The sequence below is a fragment of the Papaver somniferum genome, chromosome 6 (assembly GCF_003573695.1).
Source record: "Papaver somniferum cultivar HN1 chromosome 6, ASM357369v1, whole genome shotgun sequence".
Classification (NCBI taxonomy): Eukaryota; Viridiplantae; Streptophyta; class Magnoliopsida; order Ranunculales; family Papaveraceae; genus Papaver; species Papaver somniferum.
In genome coordinates this window covers 130,453,800-130,470,459 of record NC_039363.1, presented here as the reverse complement: position 1 = coordinate 130,470,459, position 16,660 = coordinate 130,453,800, and positions in this window count along the sequence as shown.

Genomic DNA, 16,660 nt, shown 5'->3' with positions numbered 1-16,660 from the left:
AGCCGACCAAGGCCTGCGGCTCCCATTCCAAGCCGACCAACGCCTGCGGCTCCCATTCCAAGCCGACCAACGCCTGCGGCTCCCATTCCAAGCCGACCAACGCTTGCGGCTCCTATTCCAAGCCGACCAACTCCCGTGGCTCCCATTCCAAGCCGACAATCTACATCTCACCACTTCACGGTCTAGCCAGCAACACCACAAATAGAATCTATGCAAGGCCGCCAACACGAGAATCACGAACTCTCCTTACCTCTCGAAAAAGGTTAATCGGGCCTTCTTGACCATCTTTTCACGACTTGTTATTTCGATGTTTTCCTCGCCTGTCACCTTCTTATGCTTACCTCGCAACAATTCTCCTGTTCCGAGCTAAGCAGGAGACTTAATGTTGATGGTGGTTTTTAGCTTAGGATTAAAATCGTAAAACCTTACATATGACATTACGTCACTAGGACCACTAGCGCATTTATTGAATCATTCAACACGCCTACGTACGAATTACCAGGGTACCTTTTTTTTACATATATATGTGTCATGTTCCACGGTAGAACCCTTAGTATTGACCGACATCAGCTTCGTACACCAAACCCTAAATTCTTACACCACCGTGCCAATGGCAAACCATGCCATCCACGTCTCCGCGCCAAGGAATTCCAACCGTGCCAGCCTCACCACCGTGCCAATGGAAAACCATGCCAGCCACATATCCGTGCCAAGTCATGCCAGTCGCACCAGCCGTGCCACCGTGCCAATGGCAAGCCGTTCCAGCCACATCTCCACGCCAAGGCATGTCAACCATGCCAGCCGCACCACCATGCCAATGACAAACCATGCCAGCCGCACCACCGTGCCAATGGCAAACCATGCTATCCACGTCTCCGCACCAAAGCATGCCTACCATGCCATCCGCGCCACCGTGCCAATGGCAACCATGCCAGCCACGTCTCCGCGCCAAGGCATGCCAACCATGCCAGCCGCACCACATGTGCCAATGACATGCCGTGTCAGCCACACCTCCGTGCCAAAGCATGCCAACCATGCCAGCCGCGCCACCGTGCCAATGGCAAACCATGTCAGCCACGATTCCATGCCAAAGTCATGCCGGCCCGGCTACATGCCGCTGGCTGCCAAAACGAAGAGTTGCAACAATCAACGGCCACCCTTCCATCTTAGATGCAAACCTTAGTCGTCCAAGGTCGCCAGCCAACGCATGGTAACCTTTGGCCAAAAAACAAAACCCTAGTTTTGGCCACGCCTAAACCGTGCCAAGGCATGTCGTGCCAGCCACCTTGCCACGCCTAAACCATGCCATGCCGGCCTTCCCTTTACGGCTGCCAAAACGAAGGCGTGCGACAATCAACGGCCACCCTTCTATCTTAGACGCAAATCTTAGCCGTCCAAGGTCACCAACCAACGCATGATAACCTTTGGCCCAACGCCCACGCCTAAACCATGCCAAGGAATGCCGATCATGCCACATGTGACAATGGAATTTCGTGCCAGCCACCTTGCCACACCTAAACCATACCATGCCGGCCATCCCCTCACGGCTGCCAAAACGAATGCGTGCTACAATCAACAGCCACTCTTCCATCTTAGATGCAAATCTTAACCGTCCAAGGTGGCCAGCCAACGCATGGTAACCTTTGGCCCAAAGCCAAAACCCTAGTTTTGGACACGCCTAAACCGCGCCAAGGCATGCCGACCATGCCACATGTGTCAATGGAATGTCGTGCCAGCCACCTTGCCGCGCCTAAACCATACCATGCTGGGCTTCCTTTTACGACTGCCAAAACGAAGCGTGCGACAATCAGTGGACACCCTTCCATATTAGATGCAAATGTTAGCCGTTCAAGGTCACCAACCAACGCATGGTAACCTTTGGCCCAACGCCAAAACCCAAGTTTTGGCCACGCCTAAACCGCGACAAGGAATGCCGACCATGCCACCTGTGCCAATGGCATGCCGTGCCAGCCACCTTGTCGCGCCTAAGCCATACCATGCCGGCCTTCCCCTCACGGCTTCCAAAACAAAGGCGTGCTACAATCAACAGCCAACCTTCAATCTTAGATGAAAATCTTAACCGTCCAAGGTCGCCAGCCAACGCATGGTAACCTTTGGCCCAAAGCCAAAACCCTAGTTTTGGACACGCCTAAACCACGCCAAGGCATGCCGACCATGACATATGTGCCAATGGCCTGCCGTGCCAGCCACCTTGCCGCGCCTAAACAATACCATGCCGGCCTTCCCTTTACGGCTGCCAAAACGAAGGTGTGCGACAATTAACAGACACCCTTCCATATTAGATGCAAATCTTAGCCGTCCAAGGTCACCAACCAACGCATGGTAACCTTTGGCCCAACGCCAAAACCCTAGTTTTGGCCACGGCTAAACCGCGGCAAGGCATGCCGACCATGCCACATGTGCCAATGGCATGCCTTTCCGTGCCTAAACCATACCATGCCGTCCTTCCCTTTACGGCTTCCAAAACGAAGGCGTGCGACAATCAACAGACACCCTTCCATCTTAGATACAAATCTTAGCCGTCCAAGGTCACCAACCAACACATGGTAACCTTTGGCCCGACACCCACGCCTAAACCGCGCCAAGGCATGATGATCATGCCAATGGCATGCTTTGCCAGCCACCTTGCCGCGCCTAAACCACACCATGCCGGCCTTCCCCTCATGGCTGCCAAAACGAAGGCGTGCGATAATCAACGACCACTCTTCCATCTTAGATGCAAATCTTAGCCGTCCAAAGTCACCAACCAACGCATGTTAACCTTTGGACCAATGCCAAAACCCTAGTTTTGGCCACGGCTAAACCGTGGCAAGGCATGCCGACCATGCCACATGTGCCAATGGCATGTCGTGCCAGCCACCTTGCTGCGCCTAAACCATACCATGTCGGCCTTCCCTTCACGGCTTCCAAAACGAAGGCTTGCAACAATCGACGGCCACATTTCCGCAGATCTTAGCCGTCTAAGGTTAACAACTAACGCAGGGCAACCTTTTGGCTCGACGCCAAGCCCTAATTTTGGTCGCGCCCAAACAATGCCAAAACCTTAGCTTTTGGCCACGCCTAAACTAGGCCATATTAAAGCCATGCCGGCCATGATTTCATGCCACTGGCTACCAAACGAAGGGTTGCAATAATCAACGGATACCCTTCCTCTCAAGATACAATATCTCGACCGTCGAAGGTCACCACTGAGCCGGCAAGTCTCTCAAGCTCAACTTGCCAAACAACAGCAACATGCTACATGTTTTCCACGAAAACACTCGAGACATCAACACATGTCACAAACTGGGGGATGCTCATTGGGTATTGGTTTGGAGGTTTACAGTGTGCGGCGTACACTACGCCCGTTACAAGACAGTGTCATAAGGATGAGGCGGTTAGTAAATACAGGGAGTAATGGTAAAACGCTTTCTTTTATGGAACATCAATTCCAGGCGTTACCAGTTACCACCTCCTCCCATTTACTCATCCGTTTTCTATTTCTTACGAGACCAGAGTACGTTTCACTTCGACTTGTATAAATAGGTCTTACCTATTTCCACCGACAACAAGTTCTGGTCAGGAGCATACAACACTCAGAAAACGTTTGCTAGATTTCCCATCTGTTAGCTTCCCACTTTCTGATGCAAGTCACAAAACAACTACTCTTCCAGGACCAACTATTCTGGTCTCAACACTCACTTCGCTTTCCTCCCCAAAAACAACCCTTCTCCTCTTCTTTGTGACCGAAGAAAGTCTGGAACGACCATTTCTTGGTTTAGGCTGGGTTTGTACAGATTGATCTCTTGAATCTAAAGTACTCCCTTGCAGTACATTGTTTAGGGTTTAGACTCGTTTCTCACCCACACACCCGAAATTATCGAAATCAGCAGAAACCGTTTTCACCCTCAAACAGCGGCGGACACTATGCCTGTTATAAGAAAGTGTCATAAGAGTGAGGAGGTTAGTAAATACAAGAAGTAATGGTGAAACGTTTCCTTCATTATGGAAACATCAATTCCAGGCGTTACCCGTTACCGCTTTATTCCATTTACTCAACCGTTTCCACTTCTTACGAGACCAGGGTACGTTTCGTTGCGACTTGTATAAATAGGTCTCACCTATTTCCACCAAAAAACAAGTTTTGGTCAGGAGAATACAACACTCAGAAATCACTTGTTAGCTTTCCCATCTGTTAGCTTTCCACTTTCTGATACAAGTCGTCAAACAACTACTCTTCCTGAATCAACTATTCTAGTCTCAACACTCTCTTCGTTTCCCTCCCTAGACCAACCCTTCTCCTTCACTTTGTGACCGAAGAAAGTCTGGAACGACCATTTCTTGGTTTAGGCCGGATTTGTACATATTGATCTCTCTAATCAAAGTACTCCCTTGCAGTACATTGTTTAGGGTTTAGACTCGTTTCTCACCCACACACTCGAAATTACCAAAATCAGCAGAAACTGTTTTCACCCTCAAAAAATTGGCGACTACAGTGGGAGATTAATCTATCGGTTACAATATCAATTCCCGATTTTCGATTCCATATTTTCAACCCATATATCGGAATGATGGAAGCAGACTAGCCGCCGCCTCGGTTATCAGACGACTCTAGAACGACTGGGGACTTAGGAATGATTGGGGACTTTTCACAGTCACGGCGCCGCAGCCCATAAAAACTCATATTTACATCTGGGGGATCCATTTTGTTGGGAGACTCTAAAAATCAAATAAGTCTCGTCAGACGATTTGCATGTTCTACTACCTAGAATTTTCACATAGATAGTAGAAACCGACAGCCATGTTATCCCCATGTTTCATCCCATACTTTCTACTGACAACACAACATTCACAACTCCATGACTCTCCTGGGATATTTACGCCACATGTAGTCATAAACAAAAACATCATTATTCTTAAAAAAAAAAACAATTCATTCCAAAAGAATAATTCAAAACCCTCATAGGAGATGATTATCTATCAATTCAAATCGAACCATGAACCAGGCGCTCTTTTCGCCTTTCGAAAAAAAATAAGCCTAAATAAAGAAGTTCAGAAGACAGGGATACATTCAAGGAAAACCATCTAATAATGGCTTGCTCTTCTTAGAGAAAGCCTCCTTCGTGCTTTCGAGATCCGCCCGTTTCAGCTTCAGCTCCGTGGACAACCTTTTGATCTCCGCCTCCTGTTGTGCGACCTCATCCACGGAATGGCCTTTAGCTGCCGTGGTCTGCAACTTTTCGATCTCAGAGAAACTTTCAACAAACCAGGGAACGTTGAACCCGTGGTCTACGCACACATCACGATGGAACTTCCAGCTTGAGACCACGTCCTCAGAAACGGTATGGCCAGTCACTTTGCACATGTCGTCAATCGAACATAAAGCTTCCTCCACACGCTTGACCAGCGCAAACCGACTAGTAACCTTTTTGGCTGTGGAGATGTGTCCATACCTTTCCCATATCTTGGTATATAACGTCTCGTATTTGGATGGCACGTTGAAGCCGCCGATCAACACATGATTTGGATAAGGAAATAAGTATGGAGGAGCGAAAACGGCGCCCACAACCGAACCGCCAACTGGCAAGGGATTCCTAACTACAATGGCTCCAGCGGTCGCTGGAGCACTCTCCGCTAATTGATCCGCAACAACATCTTCATCTTGATCGACCTACATTTCCGGGTCGCCAGGCGCAGCTTCCACGGTTGGAAACGAAGTTGTATCTCCACGGTTTTCCGCCTCGGGGCCATCTTCAGGAGCGGGTTCTCCCTGCGATATCGTGGTTTAGACATTTTTCAAAAAAAAAAAAGAGAGAGAGAAAGGAAGAAGAAGAATGCGTGGAAGACTAACTGATTCACTTTCAGACTGACTAGAAGAAGACTCAGCGCTGCTATTGGAAGATCTATTTTCATCATCACTAGATTCGAGTTTTCCTCCTTTTCGATCTCTTCTTCACCGAAAGAAGGCTCGGCATTGTCACCCTCTACTTCGAGAGATGCTGTTCTCTGAGGCTCAGCATTGCCACCCTCTGCTGTGAGAGCCACCGTTTTCTGACTACGCGCAAGCTGGGAAAAGGCGTTCACGCCCTGGTTAAGGAATAAGGAAAGATTTTAAATAACGAAAGAACTATGCAATTCGAATGAGTGGGCAAGAAAAAGAATACATACCCGAACGTTGGAAGAACTGAAAGTCACAAGGGCCGTTGAATCTGATCGAAGACCACCCGAACGATCTTTCGACCTTCTCTCCTTCTTTGGGGACTGTCCGTGTCCGTGTTATGAGATTTCCGTTTGGGTGAGGAATGATCCCTTAACAATGGATGTCTTGCTAAAGTTGCAGTAGAAGGCTTACCACAAGTATTCTTCATTACGTCATTCACGAATCCATGAATGACAAGGAACTTGTCCTGCCAAAATATGTTATACTTAGAAGTTATTTTCGGATTTCGTGCCGAGAGAAAGAAGGGAAGACTTATACTCGGTGCAAGAGCACTAGCATCAAGAGCAGCTGGCAACAAGTTTTCTGGAACAACCGACTGACGAGAGAGCGGTACCCCTTGGTCAAATACCATATGTCGAGCCGCCCTGTCAATGTTGTAAGAGACTACCAGACAAGATCCTCGAAAGAAAGACGGTACAAAACCAGGCGTGCAACTTCGCATGAACACAACCTCCCCAAAGCTCGTATTCTTCTCAGAAAGCAAAGATGTATTCGGAACAGAGGAAAAAGTGTCTATTTGAACTATTGAGCCATGCACCAGAGCCCATGGATGAAAGTTGATTGTGTAGGAGTTGTCAAGGAAGTCAACCAGGTTCGAGCCAGATCTTGGGCGCCTGTTCACCCAGCGAAGTATCCTAGAACCACCCCAAGACTCGGGAAGTAAAGCCAGCGGTTTGGGAGCGCACTTCTCGAAATGCTCCCACAACCATGCTTGAAGAAAAGCAACATGGACGTACGAGTCCACTTTCATGTAGCCGTTTGAAGCAGCATGTCCGCAACCAGATGATCCAAATGTGTGTACAGAGAACCGAGAAACAAGCCGCCAATGGGGAGAACAACACCTTTCGCTAATTTAATGGCAAACTTAATGAGACCCTGCATTATTTCCTTCTTACCAGAGCCGTCGTCAAAAATGTCCCTGGATAACCAAAGAACCAAGAATGTCGCGACATGAAGCGTACTATTCTTTTGATCTGGCTCCGACTCATCTGGGAACCATTGAGACACCCACCAGCTGTAGAAACACCTAGTCTCGTTTTCCTTCCGGACAAAGACTTTTGATTTCGCAACGAGAGCAGCGTGCATTTGTACTTCATCTTCAGACAAGGTGATATCAAGATTCCCTATTATGGGAAGGTTCAGCAAGACAACCACACTTTCCAAAGAGACATTCATTTCACCCCACCTGCATATGGACGTGTGAGTGTCTAGACACCATCGGGAGATGAAAGCAACTAAGCTAGGGATATCTTTCCTGATTTGAAGCGCCGGAGAAGCTGTGACAGCGCCAATGATTTGCGCTTTGATCAAATTTGCTTTTACACAACCCTGACTTATCATGAATTGCATCCACTTATCGAAAGAATGCAACGGACTCTGACAGATTCTGAAGTCAATGGAAGAAGCAGGATACTCTTGCCTCTGAAGGCAAAATCGTATTACACAACCTGGTCGAACTGACTGGGTGTCTCCTTCACCATCTGAACCGTTCAGAAGGACGGGCACAAACTTAGGATGATTTTTCCTAGCTGTGGCGGACGTTGTGAAAAATTCATCATTCATGTTTGGCTTAGAGCTTCCAATATTTTTCAAAGCCACGGCAGGGATATTCTCAGCTGACATCCTAAAGAAACCTTCTTAAGCTGCTTACGCTTTCAACTACAACAAAGAAAGGAGTACGAAGAGAAGTTACTACAAATTCCATGAAAACTACTTTATCAACAACGAAGAATCCATTTTGGACGCGGACCAATTTGTTTTAAATTGCAAGCCATGACGATCATAACTGAAGAAATGGGGACTGGAAAACCCTACGTTGCCGCGGAAAGCACGCCCCTTGCCAAAGTCGTACCTTGCAGCGGAAAGTACGCACCCGTCCAAGGAAGCGTGCCCCACCACGGAAACTATGCACACAGTCACCTCAAGGAAAAGGAGGAAACCCTAAAAACTAGGTTTTCGTGGGAAAGGAATTGGTGGTAGTCACCTGCCCGTGCATGCCTATTTTGTATAATAATTGAGGTGGCTAACATTACTGCGGTGTTCACGCTGAAATATTTCTACAAGTTCATGGAAGATACACCTACGGCTAGGGTTTGCACCAATACAAAAAAAAAAAGATTAAAAGAGAAACGCTGGAATACATACTTGGAATATGCTTGCCCGCTTTATTGCTACCAATCTATCGCTAGAGCAAGGATGTGAGAACAAAGATACGAGATAAAAAGGAGAGAAAACCCTTTTATAGACGTCACACTTTTGGAATTTGAATAAGGAAAGGATTTCCTATTTGAGTAATGCATGGAAAAAGGCAATTGGGCCCGCAAGACAAGCTTCACGGTGCCAACAATCCGCGCCACACCAAGCCAGCGCCGTGCCATGCCAGCACCCATACCGTGTCATGCCAGCACCCACGCCACACCAAGCCAGCGCCCAAGCCCATGCCAACGCTCACGCCATGCCAAGCCCCTGCCAGCGCCCACGCCAAGTTTACGTTAACAGCCCCGTTCCAAGCCAATACTATGCTGGCGGCTCCATTCCGAGCCAATACAATGCCTGCGGCTCCATTCCAAGCCGTACAATACCTGCGACTCTCATTCCAATCCGACCAATGCCAGCGGCTCCGTTTTAAGCCACACCATGCCAACGACTTTCCAAGCCAAGCCAGCAACGCCAACCACTCGTCGTCCTAGCTAGCAGCACCACGAGAAAAATCTACGCAAACCCACCAATACAGGAATCACGAATTATCCTTACCTCTCAAAAAGGTTAGACGGATCTTCCTTACCATCTTTTCATGACTTCCCATCTCATTTTGTCCTTGTCTGTCACCATCTTATGCTTACCTCGCAACAATGCCCCTGTTCCGAGCTAAGCAGGGGACTTAATGTTGATGGTGGTTTTTAGTTTAGGGTTAAAATCGTAAAACCTTAGTCAAACAGTGACGTCACACTTGAGTAATAATATAGCCACTAGCACATTTATTAAACCATTCAACATGTCTACGTAAAATTACCGGGGTACCTTTTTTTATTTAAATGCCATGCTCCACGGCAGATCCCCCCTCGGTAGTGACTGGTATCATCTCTACACATGCCAGTCGCGCATGCTAGCCAAACGTTCCATTCACGCGTGCCACATATTTTAAACTAGGGTTTCGACACGCTAAACCCTAATAGCCACATATCCGCGCCAAAGGCATGCCAACCATGCCAGCCGCACCACCGTGCCAATGGCATGCCATGCCAGCCACAACTTCGCGCCAAAGGCATGCAAATCATGCCATCCACACCACCGTGCCAATGGCATGCCATGCCAGCCACATCTCCGTGCCAAAGGCATGCCAACCATGCCAGCCTCACCACCGTGCCAATTGCATGCCATGCCAGCCACATCTCCGCGACAAAGGCATGCCAACCATGCCAACTGCACCACCGTGACAATGGCATGCCATGCCAGCCACATCTCCGCGCCAAAGGCATGCCAACCATGCCAGCCGCACCACTGTGCCAATGGCATGCCATTCCAGCCACATCTCCGCTCCAAAGGCATACCAACCATGCCATCCGCACCATAGTGCCAATGGCATGCCATGCCAGCCACACTTCCGCACCAAAGCCATGCCGGCCATGCCTCTATGCCGCTGTTTACCAGACGAAGGGTTGCAAAATCAACGACCGTCTTTCCTTCTGAGATACAAATCTCAGCCTTCCAAGTTCGCCACCAAACGCGTGGCAACTTTTGGCCCAATTCCAAGCCCTAATTTTGGCCGCGCCTAAACTATGCCAAAACCCTAATTTTGGTCGCGCCTAAAACTATGCCAAAATCCTAGCTTGGTCGCGCCTAAACCATGTCAAAGCCATGCCGGCTATGCCTCCATGCCGCTGGAATCCAAACGAAGGGTTGCAACAATCAACGGACACCTTCCTTCTGAGATTAAAATCTCAACCGTCCAAGTTCGCCACCAAACGCGTGGAAACTTTTGGACCAATGCCAAGCCCTAATTTTGGCCGCGCGTAAACTATGCCAAAACCCTAATTTTGGCTGCGCCTAAAACTATGCCAAAATCCTAGCTTAGTCGCGCCTAAACCATGCCGTTGGCTTCTAAACGAAGGGTTGCAACAATCAACGGCCACCATTCCTTCTGAGATGCAAATCTCAGCCGTCCAACGTTTGGCAAATTTTGGCCCAATGCCAAGCCCTAATTTTGGCAGCGCCTAAACTATGCCAAAACCCTAAGTTTGGCCGCGCCTAAAACTATGCCAAAATCCTACCTTGGCCGCGCCTAAACCATGCCAAAGCCATGCCGGCCATGCCTCCATGCCGCTGGCTGCCAAACGGAGGGTTGCAAAAATCAACGGCTAACCCTCCTTCTGAGACGCAAATATCAGCCGTACAAGCTTGCCACCAAACCAAACGATTTATGGAAACCTCTTGGCTGCGACGCCAAAATTCCACGGTTTGTGCCAAACCCTAATTTGGGCCGCGCCAAGAGCATGCACGAGTCGTGCTGGCCATGCCTCCATGTCGTTGGCCGCCAAACGGAAGGTTGCAACAATCAACGGCTACCCCTCCTTCTGAGACGCAAATCTCAGCCGTACAAGCTTGCCACCAAACCAAACGATTTGTGGCAACCTCTTGGCTGCGAAGCCAATGTTCCACGGTTTGTGCCAAACCCTAATTTGGGTCGCGCCAAGATCATGCAAGAGTCGTGCTTGCCATGCCTCCAAGTCGCTGGTTTCCAAACGGAGGGCTGCAACAATCAACGACCACCCCTCCTTCTGAGATGCGAATCTCAGCCTACAAACTTTCCACCAAACGACTTGTGGAAGTCTCTTGGCTACGCTGCCAACTCTTTGGACACGACACACACTTAGATATGCCAATTCTTTGTCCACGGCACCAAACCCTAATCAGCCACGCCAAGAGCATGCTCAATCCATGACAACATCATGGCCACGCCACTGGCTACCAAACGGAAGGTAACCACAATCAACGGCTAACCTTCCTCTCAAGATGCAAAATCTCGGCCGTCGAAGGTTACCACCGAGCCGGCAAGCCTCCCAAGCTCAACTTTCCAAACAATAGCAACATGCTACACAAAACACTCGAGACATCAAAACATGTCACAAACTGGGGGATGTTCATCAGGGTATTGGTCTGGCGTTTACAGCGTGCGGCGTACACTAAGCCCGTTACAAGAAAGTGTCATAAGAGTGAGGCGGTTAGTAAATACAAGAAGTAATGGTGAAACGTTTCCTTCATTATGGAAACATCAATTCCAGGCGTTACCCGTTACCGCTTTCTTCCATTTACTCAACCGTTTCTACTTATTACGAGACCAGGGTACGTTTCGTTGCGACTTGTATAAATAGGTCTCATCTATTTCCACCAAAAAATAAGTTTTGGTCAGGAGAATACAACACTCAGAAATCACTTGTTAGCTTTCCCATCTGTTAGATTTCCACTTTATGATACAAGTCGTCAAACAACTACTCTTCCCGAATCAACTATTATGGTATCAACACTCTCTTTGATTCCCTCCCTAGACCGACCCTTCTCCTTCACTTTGTGACTGAAGCAAGTATGGAACGTCCATTTCTTGGTTTAGGCCGGATTTGTATAGATTGATCTCTCGAATCAAAGTAGTCCCTTGTAGTACATTGTTTAGGGTTTAGAATCGTTTCTCACCCACACACTCGAAATTACCAAAATCAGCAGAAACTGTTTTCACCCTCAAACAACAGGATACTACGCACTTGATTCCCTTAGCTGATCTCACCCACAACTAAGAGTTGCTACGACCCAAAGTCGAAGACTTTAATAAACAAATCTGAATCACATAGAAAAGTCTACGGTAATAGATAAATCCGCCTCCCACAGATATAACTATGAGTTTTGTTCCGTCTTTTGATAAATCAAGGTGAACATGGACCAATTGATAACCCGGACTTATATTCCCGAAGAACAATCTAGTCTTATCAATCACCTCACCATAATCTTAATCGACGCGGCCAAAGAAGATATTTTGGAATCACAAACGATAAGACGAAGATGTTTGTGACTACTTTTATATCTTTCCTATCAGAGATATCAATCTCAAGCCAATCTTTGCGATTGTACTCGTACGATAGAAATAGCAAGATCAGATCACACAACTACGAGAAAGTAGTATCGGTCTGGCTTCACAATCCCGGTGAAGTCTTTAAGTCGTTAACCTGGTTTAGAAGAAGAAACCAAAGGTTAAAGGAGAATCGGCTCTAGCTTACACAACTAGTATCACACATAAGGTGTGGGGATTAGGTTTTCCAGTTGCTAGAGTTCTTCCTTATATAGTTTTTCAAATCAGGGTTTGCAATCAATGTTAACTTGGTAACAAAGCATTCAATATTCACCGTTAGATGAAAATCTGATTAGATTCAAGCTAATATCTTTCAATCGTTAGATCGAAAACCTAGCTTGTCACACACAAATGAAATGCACGTTTCTAGGTTTGTGTAACCGTACCCAAACATGTACATTTCCTGGTTCAACAATAGTTAACCCGATGGTTAGCCATATGAGCACTTTCATATCAACCATATTCTTCTTCACCATAACAAGTTCAAATGACTCAAATGAACTAGTTAGAGAGTTTTTCAATTGCAAGGAAATATTATGTAACTACACAAGACATAATTGAAGCAAAAACGATTTGGTTCACTCGAATCGGTTCATGAACTTTATAGCCACGGTTTGCAATTAGCATTCCTTAGTTTATATAAACATGAGTTCACAAACAATAGTCTTTAGATATAACCTAATCAAGTTCGCGGGCTGGATTCGCGGACTTAAGTTCCCGGAAGGAGTTCTCAAACTCCAGCAGATTTTCTCGGGTCGAGAACTTCCGCCAGTTCGTGGACTGAGTTCGCGGACTTATTTCACGTCTTTTGTTCCGGTTCTCTTGATCAACAAAGTTCGCAAACTTCGGTTCAAGGAATAAGGACTTATACATATATGTGTTTCCACAACAATGCTTATATCCATCATTAGTTATATAATTTAAACTCTCATTTCAATCATTGAAACATTCTTAGAAGACGTTATATAGTTGTTATTCACAAACTATTTTTCGTCAAAGCAATTTTCAAAGTGATTGAAACATAACATGACTTTCGTCACTAGGTAAAGATGAACTTGGACAAAGCGAAAGCTTACCAACACAAATTTCGAGAAATAGATAAGCGAGTTAAACTCGGCTCAAAATAGCAAATGTGTATAATCCAAGTCTATATAGCAAAACGACTTTTGTCTCAAGATAGGAGATAAAGTAGATAGACTTTTGAGTGATAGATAAGTTCAATTCTCCACATACCTTTTTTTCGATGAAGTTCCACTAATTTCTTGAGTAGTTCTTCGTCTTGTATGATTATCCGCCATGGATTTCTTGAGCTCAACTACACTTTCTATCATAGTCCGAGACTTAGCTATAGTAGACTAGAAATCAAGACTTATAGTTTTGATCACTAACATTGACAAACATGCTTGAGATAGCAACACATGCGAGTTCAACCGAGCAATGCTCTAACAGTTTCCTATCTTAAATTCTTTAATCTTGGTTTCTTCTTAATTTATTCAGTGTTTCTTATTAAAAAAAGGCAAAAAAAGAAAAGAAAAAAGGGCTTGGACCAGAAAAAAGAAGGCTTAGAATTGACAAAAGGTGGCCTTGAAGCTAGCCCGACAGGGTCGGCAACTACCCATCCTTGTCATGGGTCGGCTCAGTACATGTCCATAAACCTTTATGGAACAAGTAAACTTACCGTAAATCATACATAGCTAAGTTTCATGTTCCGACAAGAGAAAGACAAGGAGCAATGCAAGTCGGAAAATTACAATCACGGAGAAACCAATTAAATCGATATAGGGATGCGTTTTCAAAGACATAGTCTGACTATTTGATAAAAAAATATTCTTTGGAAAGAGACACTTCCTTGTAAACAAGAGTTTTCTTTTTTTGTTTGAATTTTGTTCGGCATATTTCGGTGACCGGAGCTCGACGCCGAAGCACTTAAACCATCAGTTCTTTCAAGCATGCCCATTTATCAAATGAGATGCTTTAAACTTCCAAAAAGATGAAAAACAAGATCAATTCAATATAAAGAGGTTTCTGGTGGGGTTAAGAACCAAATTCTAAGGTTTTGATATCAACGACCAATAAGCATGGGGGGCTTGTGTTTTAAAAATGCATGAAAAATAAATCAGGCAATGACTGCCAAAATTGCCTGGAGAATCCTAACCCAACCGAACTCGTGATAGGTAAACATGTTCAAAGAAAAGTATTTCAAAAACAAGTCTATTTTTTCAATAAAGACATCTAACAAATGATCTTAGATATGGAAGTGTATTTAGCAAAGTGTTACTTTATTTCATAAATATATATATATGTTGGGAAGTAAGAGATGGACAGTCCATAAACATTTGTACTGACCAATGGATGCGGGACCTAGACATTAATCTAGACCAATTCTATTCTGGAAAGAATGTCATGTTAACACTTATATCATATTTGACTAACTCCTATACAAATAAGTGGAACCAAGATTTAATCACTGCTTCTCTTTCCCATATTATTGCTCAAGTTATTCTAAATATCAGTTTGTTTACTGATATGAATGATACTTTAGAACATGATAAGCCTAGATGGAAAATTAACTAGGAATGGCATATTCACTGTTAAATTGTTATATGATAAGCTAGGTGGTGTCCATACTTGTGATGAAGCAAAAGAAAAGTTCTGGAGGAAATTCTGGAAATCAGAATTACCTCAATGCATAAAACTCTTCATGTGGAAGTGTTTAAATGAGGCATTACCAATAAGACAGAGTATGAGTGTTAGAGCACTGCTCGGTCGAACTCACAAGCGTTGCTATATCAAGCATTGATTTCTAGTGTATTTATATTTATGTCTCGGATTAGGATAGAAGTGTGTAGTTGAGCATTAGACTTCACGACGTTCACCAATTTAAGAAGAAGATCTACAGAAGATCTTGGAGGAAATTCGTCAACAAAAGGTACGCAGAGACTAAAACTTATCTATCACTCAGAAGACTATTCAATTATATCTTCTAATGAGACTAAGTCGTATAGATATATAGGCTTTATGTTATACACATTTGAAATTTTGAGTCGAGTTTATCTCGTTTATATATTTCTCGAAACACAGGTTGAAGCTTTCTTAACTCTGGCTTAACTTCATCATCTACTTGACGAGTTTAGTTATAAAAAAATCATTGTTGGAAACTAAATATTAAGTCAAGATGATCATGTGAAAATTACCTTGAACATATTACGTGATTTGTGTGAGGCAATCATTTGATGCTAACTTGGGAAGTTTCATATTGATCAATTAATCATTTGAAAATTACTTGAAGGTAGTGGTATGTGTAAGATTACTGTCTTCCAAGGATGTTTCGATGATTGAATGAGATTTTTAGAACTACTACCAATTTCTGGATACAGCACAGTATACGTACCTAGTATGTGAACTGTGAAGTACTAGTTCAAGTCCGGAACTCTTGTTTGCGAACTGTGTTTGCGAACGAGATTACCTGTGATAGGTACGGAACTGTTGTTTGCGAACAATATTTATGAACGGCAAGACTAGCCTAGGTTTGGAACTGTGGTTCGCATATTCAGTTTGCGAACACAGTGGTTAGGTTCTAAAATCGGTAAGTATGACAACTCATACTCATGAACTCGGGTTTGTTTGCGAACACAATGTGCGAACTAAAGTCCCTGGAACTTTAATGAATTCAGGTATGCGAACTTGTTTTGCAAACCGTGGAATTATATTCATGAATTGGTTATTGTATAAGTACTTTGTGCAATTACAAACCAAACCGAATATGCTTAAAATTGTTCATGGATATTTCTATAAGATAGTGAACATTTGAACAACTCTCTTAAAGCACATTTAGATTCATTTGATTATCTATCATGATTGATTGATTGATTATCGTATTTGATCTATAAGTGTTATATGAATATGGCCAAGCTAAAAGTGTTCATATGGCTATAACTTCGGTTAACTGTTATTGAGCCAACTTGTTATACACGTTTAGGTACGATTCACCCATATCTAAATATAGGTATATTTCATTTGTATGTATCAAGCTAATACCATCTAACGTCGGAGATTGATTGCTTATTTTCTAAGCATACTTAGCTTGAATCTTAAATCAAGAGTTCATCTAACGTTGAATATTAATTGCTTTGTTACTAAGCTGGTCTTACTTTGATTGTAAGAAACCCTGATTTGAAATACTGTATAAGGGAGAACTCTAACATCTGGGAAACCTAATTCTGACACCCTCGTGTGTCCTAGTTGCAAACTAGAGTCGATTCTCCATTAACCTAGGTTTATAGTTCTTATGAAAACCATTATTAGGGTTAACGACTTGAAGA